A 7,475-nucleotide genomic window follows, 5' to 3' on the forward strand; every position below is an offset into this window, starting at 1 on the left:
AGATGCTGCTGGTCCCTGCATACACTTTGAGTAGCAGGGCTGTAGGAAATACTGAAATATCTGATATTCTGCCTGGCTTCATGAACTATATAGAGAAAATAACATATGCACATTGTAAAAATAGGCAGCTTCAAAAATTGACAGTAATAATAAATACCAGAAGAATGGTCCAGTTAATCCATATTGGAGGGTCTCAATTACCAGGTGTCTGACTCCTGAGTCGAAGAGTTGTAGGCCGTAGTCAGATCTCTGGGCAAGATACTCAATACCATTGAACCTTACTTTCCTTATATCTGCAAAGGGCATGATGACTGTTGTGTGAGGATTAGGGGAAGTGATGGATGTGAACAGGCTTTGAAAATTGTAAAATGCTTTCAGTGGAAGGTGTCAAATGAAGCCACATATGTTTAAGAAGTACAGCTGACAGTTCAGAGAAATAGAATCAATGAAGTCTGCACAAAAGAAGACAGACTTCATGGAGGAGGTAGAACTGAACTGGGTAGCATTTAGACAGGTAAAGCAAAGGAGTGAAAGATTATTCCAAGCTAGGAGGTCAGCATTAACTGAGCGAAGGCATTGAGGTGGGAACCAGAAAGCCACAAAGAAGGGGAGGATTCATAGTGGGGAAGAGCAGAAAATAAAGTTAGATGAAGAGGGGAAAGATATCATAAAGGTAGAGTTTAAATGATAATTAAAAATCTATACTCGTAATACCTATATGCATCATGTACTTAATCTTGTTTTAAATGATCTGTTAATGCATTTTCCTGCCCCACCAGAGCGTGGGCTCCTGGAAGCAGGCATTGTTGAGCACCTCATGGGGCCAGGCAGCTTGCTAGGAACCAGGGATACAGAGGTGAGGCGGTCATAGCAAAGCTCTTCTGAGATTTGGGTGGAATTGGCCAGATCCAAAGGGTTGCATGTTAATGTTAAGCATGTCAGTCATTACGCCATAGAATCAGGCTTCTGAAGTGGAACAGGGTGTTCTCCTCATGTAGCGCAGAGCCTGTCATGTGGCAGGAGCTTTACAAATGTTGAAATGGATAAAGATAATTTCTTTTGTTCTTATTTTATATAGCTTTAATTGTATATACAATTTTATATCCTTATTTTTTTACTTAACATTGAATAATTTCCCCATTTTTGTTACATAATTTTTATTTTCTTCCAACATTTTCAAAAAATTTTAAACCTACAGAAGAGTTGAAAGTACCGTGGAAATCTGTCTACACTTCACCTAGATTCATATTTGCTCTATCGTTTTTCTTTTTTTCCTTAACCATTTGATTTCAAGTTGCAACTCTCATGACACTTCAGCTCTAAATACTTTGGCAGTCATTTCCTAAGAATAAGGAATTCTTTTTTAGGGCCATAAGACCATTATCACAATAGCATATTCTATTATACAGTCTATATTAATTTTTTCTATTTTCCTCCCAAAATATCATATATATACACCGATATATATATATATATATATATATATATATATATATATATATATATCGATATATCGTCAAGATTACCCCATTGCATTTGTTTAACTTTCTTTAGTCTCTTTTAATCTCGAACAGTTCTCCATTTTATTGTTGCTAGTTTGTTTTACATGACATTGATTGTTTTGCAGTGCCCAGGGCAGCTGTCATGTAGAATGTCCCACATTTTGGATTTTCCCATAGTTTCCTCATGATTAGATTCAGGTTAAATATTTTTGAAAAAACTTTTCAGTTTTGAAAAGACACCTACATAGGGGATGTTGTGGACTTCCCAGTGTGTCACACTGGCAAGCCAATAGTGCACATTTGTCCCTTTATTGGTGATGCTAGGCTTGATCACTTGGTTAAGTTGGAGTTCATCAACTTACAAATTAAAGTGAGTTCTGGTGTGATGTCTTAAGACGTTTTAACTATTTGCTCCCAAAAATATTTTACCCAGTGGTTTTAGCTTCCATGATGATTTATGCTTACATTTGTTATTATACTGGGATTGTAAAATGGTGACTCTCTAGTTCTGTCATTTCTTCTATGTTTATTATCTGAAATTTTTCTGTAAAGAACAGTCGCCCCCCACCCCTTTCTTCTCTGCCTCTATCTCCCTCCCTCTCTCCCCCCTTCCCTCCCTACCTCCCATGGTCTCAAAAATTCCTTTTTATTCAATGTGATGTAATTCATTGCTATTCAATATTCTTTTTGATGATCAAATTGTCCCAAATTTGTCCAATAGAAGCCTTTTCAGAAGGCTTCTGTGTCCTTTTGACTTGGTTCCATCAATCTTCAAGCACTTACTCGCTTTCTCACACAAGATATTCCAGACTCAACTTGTACTTCCCCTGCTGCAGACTTGTAATCAGTCATTTCTTTAAGAGAATCTTACTCTTTTTAGTTGGAAATGATATTTAAAAGTTGACTTTATACTTTAAAAATGACTGTTTAATAGATCATCAAATGAACATACCTTAGTTTAGTTCAGCATTTTTTTTTTTGAGCCTTTAGTCTATTTTCATTCTCCTTCTTTCTAAATAACTTGAAATAAACATTTATGCAGATAGCTTTTCCAAACTTAGGATTCCTTTGGCGAGATTCCCAAAAGTGGAATTATTGGGGCAAAGAGTATACATTTTTTTCTGACTCTTGATACACATTGCTCAGTTGCTCTCATGGAAGGTTTTAAAAGTCAACAATGATTTCTAAGCGTCAAACCCAATGATTTTGTCCCAATCCTCTTTCTGCTTTGTGGCATTTGCGTCTGCTGACCTCCTCTGTGTTTGAAACCACCTTCTCCCAAACTTTCCGTAAAATGACACTCTTCTTCTCCTCCTTTCTCTCAGGCCACATCCTCTCTTCCTCCCTTAACCTCTTCAATTTGTGCATGCCCAAGGCCTACTCCTTAGTCCTCACTTTTCTTACTGGTTACTGATTAGGGTGTCCTCACTTCTGTTTGCCTAACGTTGGATGCCCAGTCCTGTCCTGAGCTCTGATTCCTTCTGGGTTTTGCCTTCTTCTAAGTCTGGTCCTTGCCTTGCCTTGGGCCCATCTCTGTCCACAATGTTGGGAGAATAAACATATCCTAGTACACTTACATATGCACTCTGTTCTTAGAGATTCTGGATGTAGATGGAGCTTCATTTGGGCAAAGTTTTCTCTATTTGTCTTATATGAAAATGACATGGTTCCATGTTGAAAGAATATAATTTAAAGCAAACCCGGCCACTTCACTAATTTATGGACTCCATAAGAAACCTCTGTTCAAATATTTAGGCAGAGGCTGCATGCTTGGAACACAAACATAGTAAGATTCAATTCTGCCTTCAATGAACTTGAATTTTCTAATTTCATTGCTTTATGACTTCAGTTGGATCCTGACAATAAGATTGGGGAAGAGATGGAAGTAGAGGGTCTCCAAATGGATTACCAAGTCAAGTCCCTCTTCCCAATGCCAAACCAGGGATGCTTCCCTGCCCTTCCAGTCTGAAATCAAAATAGGGCTGCTTCCCCATAGAGCCCAAGCTCCCATCCAAAGGTTTTTATGGGCACAGTAAGGAATCCCTTTCCCCTAGTTTACCATCCCAAACTTCTCCCACCCTCTCCAGCAGGGAGCCAGGGCTGGGAGAGAAAAAGGACAGGATCAGGATGGGTGGAGATTCCCTCCAGGTATGTGTACTCTTTTCTGTAAAGGGAGATTGCTTACCAGTGCAAATCTATTACCTCAAGTTCTGTCTGACTTCTGGAGAGGAGAAAGGAGGGAAGAAGCAAGGGAGAATGCATTTGCATATACATTTAAGTATTTGTTTACACGAGGACTGTCATGGAAAGATATACTGAAAACCGGCAATAATTGGTGGGTGGGGTGAAAAATGAAAGGGAGACTTATTTTCGCTGGACTTGTGCACATGTATTCTCTATTTAAAAATGAACAACCCAATTTTTTAAAAATGCACGAAAAGAAAAACAATTGCAAGGTCACGGGAGCGCTGTTTTACTTGTGTAGAATGAGTTAGACACCGGTTTTCGACTGGTTGATCTGAAGCTGTATTCAGAGCGTTAAATGAGAATTACTGGAGGTGGGCTGCCTTAGAGGTGATTCAATTTTCAAAGTAGAGAGATGCGGTGGTTTATGTCAAGAAAAGTGAAGCGAGTTATAATATACACAAAATATTACCGGTCAGGATTCAAAAACAGGGATTAAAAAAGCTAAGCCTCTTGCCGTGCCATTGTTCCCACAATGCCGTGACTCGGATTCGAACCGAGGTTGCTGCGGCCACAACGCAGAGTACTAACCACTATACGATCACGGCGAGCTACCGAGGCTGTGCGAGCACGGCTTTCCGAATATCCTCTTCAATAATTATAGGCCTTCGTAGTCTGCGCGTCATCAAAAGGCCCGCCTATGGGGCGGGGTTCCAGCCTAAGGCCGAGTCTGAAAATGTGCAGACGCACTGCGCCCTCGTCAGTTGCTCAAGTTCTTTCTTGTTTTGGTTTATTAGCCACAGCAGATGGTGATGGTGCAGTGGGGAAGGGCAGGTTCCTTGTGAATGAAGTGGAAGTTTAAGGGGAACTACTTGGCCACCCAGGGGCCGGACTCGCCGGAGCTAAAAGTGTTCACAAGCTGTGTAATTCCCATTCCTTGGAGGACGACTCAGGAGACCCTTGGGCCTGGAGGGGAAGTTTTTCAGGGGTTCTCTTCCCTGCTGATTCCCCTAGGAGTGACCCAACGCCGCCTCTGCGGAGGAGGTGGACGCCTCCAGAACCCGGCGGGCTCTGTAGCAAGGACTCGAACGCATCTCACCTTGCCGTTCCCCTCCCGCTCAACACCCACTTCTTTACTGCTTTTCTTACTCCCCCAACGGATCCGAGTCTTCCCTCCGCAGTGCTCCCACCGGACCCGGCGCCCACCTCTGCCGTACCCCTGCGCATCATTAGGGTCAGGGCCAGGGCCGGGTTTTACTTTTTGTACATTAGTGCCCCCGCGACTCTTAAGAACTAGGCCGAGTTCACAGTAGGCAGTGGCATTTTGCTAAACAGAACGTGCCACCGGTTTTAACAAGTAAATCCACAGTGACCACCAATCCCTCCAATGTCATCTGCTCTAATCAGCCCCCCCCCCCCCCCCCCCGCACACACACCGTACAGAATCGCTAGAGGGATCTTGCTAAACACGGATCCTTTTACCCATCCTTCACTCCCATCCCCCAGACTGCAGGAAATTCGTCTACCTTTCCCAGCTCATTTCGTGGCCCTAACTCAGTGTCGTTTCCCCTTCTTCCCTCCCTCCCTCCCTCCCTCCCTCCCTCCCTCCCTCCCTCCCTCCCTCCCTCCCTTCCTTCCTTCCATTCATTCACACAACAGGTCCTTGAGAACCGTCTACTACCTGTCAGGCCAGGGCCTTTGGGCGTCGTGGGGGTGGGCAAGAGAGATTTACAAAGAGAAATTAGGATAGTTCTTTAAGGCTTTGCACAAGAGATTATCCTGGCTGCTTGACCCTTTCTGCCTTTAGGAACTACTTTAAAGGTCACCATCTCTGCGAAGCGTTCTCTTCCTAGGTATTGGGAGTCCGTTTCCAGTGCTGCCAGGGAAATTTGTACATATCTGTCGCCACACAGCCTTGTGAGTGCTCTGTGCTTTGTCATCAAGAATGATAACGCTCGTAGCCCTAGAGTAACCGGTAGCCTTTATTTGTCGCAAGTCCACAGACAGAGCTGGCGAAACGTCATTTCCCACGGTCACAAAATGATCAGGATCCATTTCCCAGGATGTTGTTAAAAACTCGAGATAAAACGGAGTGGAATGATAAAAGGTGCACCCCTTGCCGTGCCATTGCTTTTGCAATGCCGTGACTCGGATTCGAACCGAGGTTGCTGCGGCCACAACGCAGAGTACTAACCACTATACGATCACGGCGAGCTACCGGGGTTTCAAGTCTTTCTTCCCTCGCCTGACATCTTCTGTGTTGAAAGCTCCGCCCCTCGACATGTCATTGTTCCCGCCCATTTCACATCACTGCTCCCCCAGTGTACGCAGGCGCATTAGTCTACTTGCTTTCTTGATTTCAGTCTCCACTCGCCCGCAGGCTGGATCCCACAGCTTCATCTCCCGGGAAGCTGTTCTGGAGATTTCCCTTCTCTCCCCCCGCATCTCGAAGGAAGTTGGGCGGTGGGTCGGAGCTGATCTTCCTACTTGTAGAATTTAAGAGACAGCCCCATTCCCAACCAGAGTCCGTTCAGATAATGTGAGCACCAGGACACGGTGGGTGTGAAAGGGACCCAGGGCCACCATTTGGGCGACTCCGAGGCCCCACATCCGTGCCAGCTCCGCGAGAGTCCGATCGTAGGCCTAGCATCATAGGAGTCCTTTCGTTTGCAAAGCACTTTTCTGTCCTTTCTTTTACGGTCCGTGCGGACGACCAGCGGAGACTTGGGCCTTGGAGTTCACGGCGCCCCTACTCGACGTTGGGGTTGGAAGGACCTAGTTAACAACGGTCAGTCTCAGAACACTAGAATGGCAGTCTTGTGAACGAGTACAGCATTCGGTGCCCCCACCCTCGCGGCGTTCCGGTAGCTCGCCGTGATCGTATAGTGGTTAGTACTCTGCGTTGTGGCCGCAGCAACCTCGGTTCGAATCCGAGTCACGGCATTGTGGGAACAATGGCACGGCAAGGGCGCCCTTTTACATCATCTGTTATGTCCTATCTGAATTCGACTTTACTCAGAACCTAAATTAAAATGCGGCAAAAAATGAACTACGGGGCTTTACTTTCTCATTCTAGTTCTTTATCTGCCGGTGAATCAGCCAACCTTCGCCGTGATGTGTTCTTGTTTTAGGACGTTATTCTGTGTGCTTTTTCTCTTTTCTCATTTGGCCCCTATCAAGGGTCAAATCATACATTGCGTTCTCTATTCGTCAATATTTTGGAGTGTAGGGGTTACAGGAACAATGTGCAAACACTTAGTAAGGGTTAGAAGATTCAGAGTAGACAATACACTGTGACAAGTGGAAAACATGACAGCACTGGAGGGGCTGGTTTCCATAGCCACTATGAGGAATGCTAATGAGTTTGTGGCCTCCATCTCCACAACTTCCTAGGTGGGACAGTGTTTTCCCCTTGAGGATTTTTTCCTAATCTACCTCAGGTTTAAAGCCAATTTTATTTGTTAGTTGGCTTATGAGCACTTAAAAAAAATCCAAACTCAACAAATTTAGGTCTATCATCTGGCATTAGGCAAAATGGAAGTTTTGGATATGGCTCTCAAGCTGGCAGTATCTGTATCAATGTCAAGGAGGGAATGAGGTAGTGAGGAATGAGTCTCTCTAGCTACTCCCAGGGGACCTGGGAGATGGCAAAGCAAGTCAGGAAGCATTCCTGGGAGAGATGGACATTGCAATGGGGTTGTGCCCCCTTTACCCACTCTATCAGCAAAGACTTACTGAATAGCTTGTAAGAGGAAAATACTGTTGAGGGCTGTAATATTCCCAGACCGT

The 7,475-nt window shown here is 44.3% G+C and overlaps 3 non-coding genes across 3 annotated transcripts; 1 reads left to right on the plus strand and 2 right to left on the minus strand.

The window, feature by feature from the left end:
- Positions 1-4,222: 4,222 nt before the first annotated feature.
- On the minus strand, positions 4,223-4,294 carry TRNAH-GUG (transfer RNA histidin (anticodon GUG)). Its single transcript has one exon. It is a non-coding gene; the product is annotated as a tRNA-His (tRNA).
- Positions 4,295-5,825: 1,531 nt separating this feature from the next.
- TRNAH-GUG (transfer RNA histidin (anticodon GUG)) lies at positions 5,826-5,897 on the minus strand. Its single transcript has one exon. It is a non-coding gene; the product is annotated as a tRNA-His (tRNA).
- Positions 5,898-6,557: 660 nt separating this feature from the next.
- TRNAH-GUG (transfer RNA histidin (anticodon GUG)) lies at positions 6,558-6,629 on the plus strand. Its single transcript has one exon. It is a non-coding gene; the product is annotated as a tRNA-His (tRNA).
- The last annotated feature ends 846 nt before the right edge of the window (positions 6,630-7,475 follow it).

The sequence above is a fragment of the Rhinolophus sinicus genome, chromosome 3, assembly GCF_057876585.1.
Source record: "Rhinolophus sinicus isolate RSI-liver-muscle chromosome 3, RSI-T2T, whole genome shotgun sequence".
Taxonomy (NCBI): domain Eukaryota; kingdom Metazoa; phylum Chordata; class Mammalia; order Chiroptera; family Rhinolophidae; genus Rhinolophus; species Rhinolophus sinicus.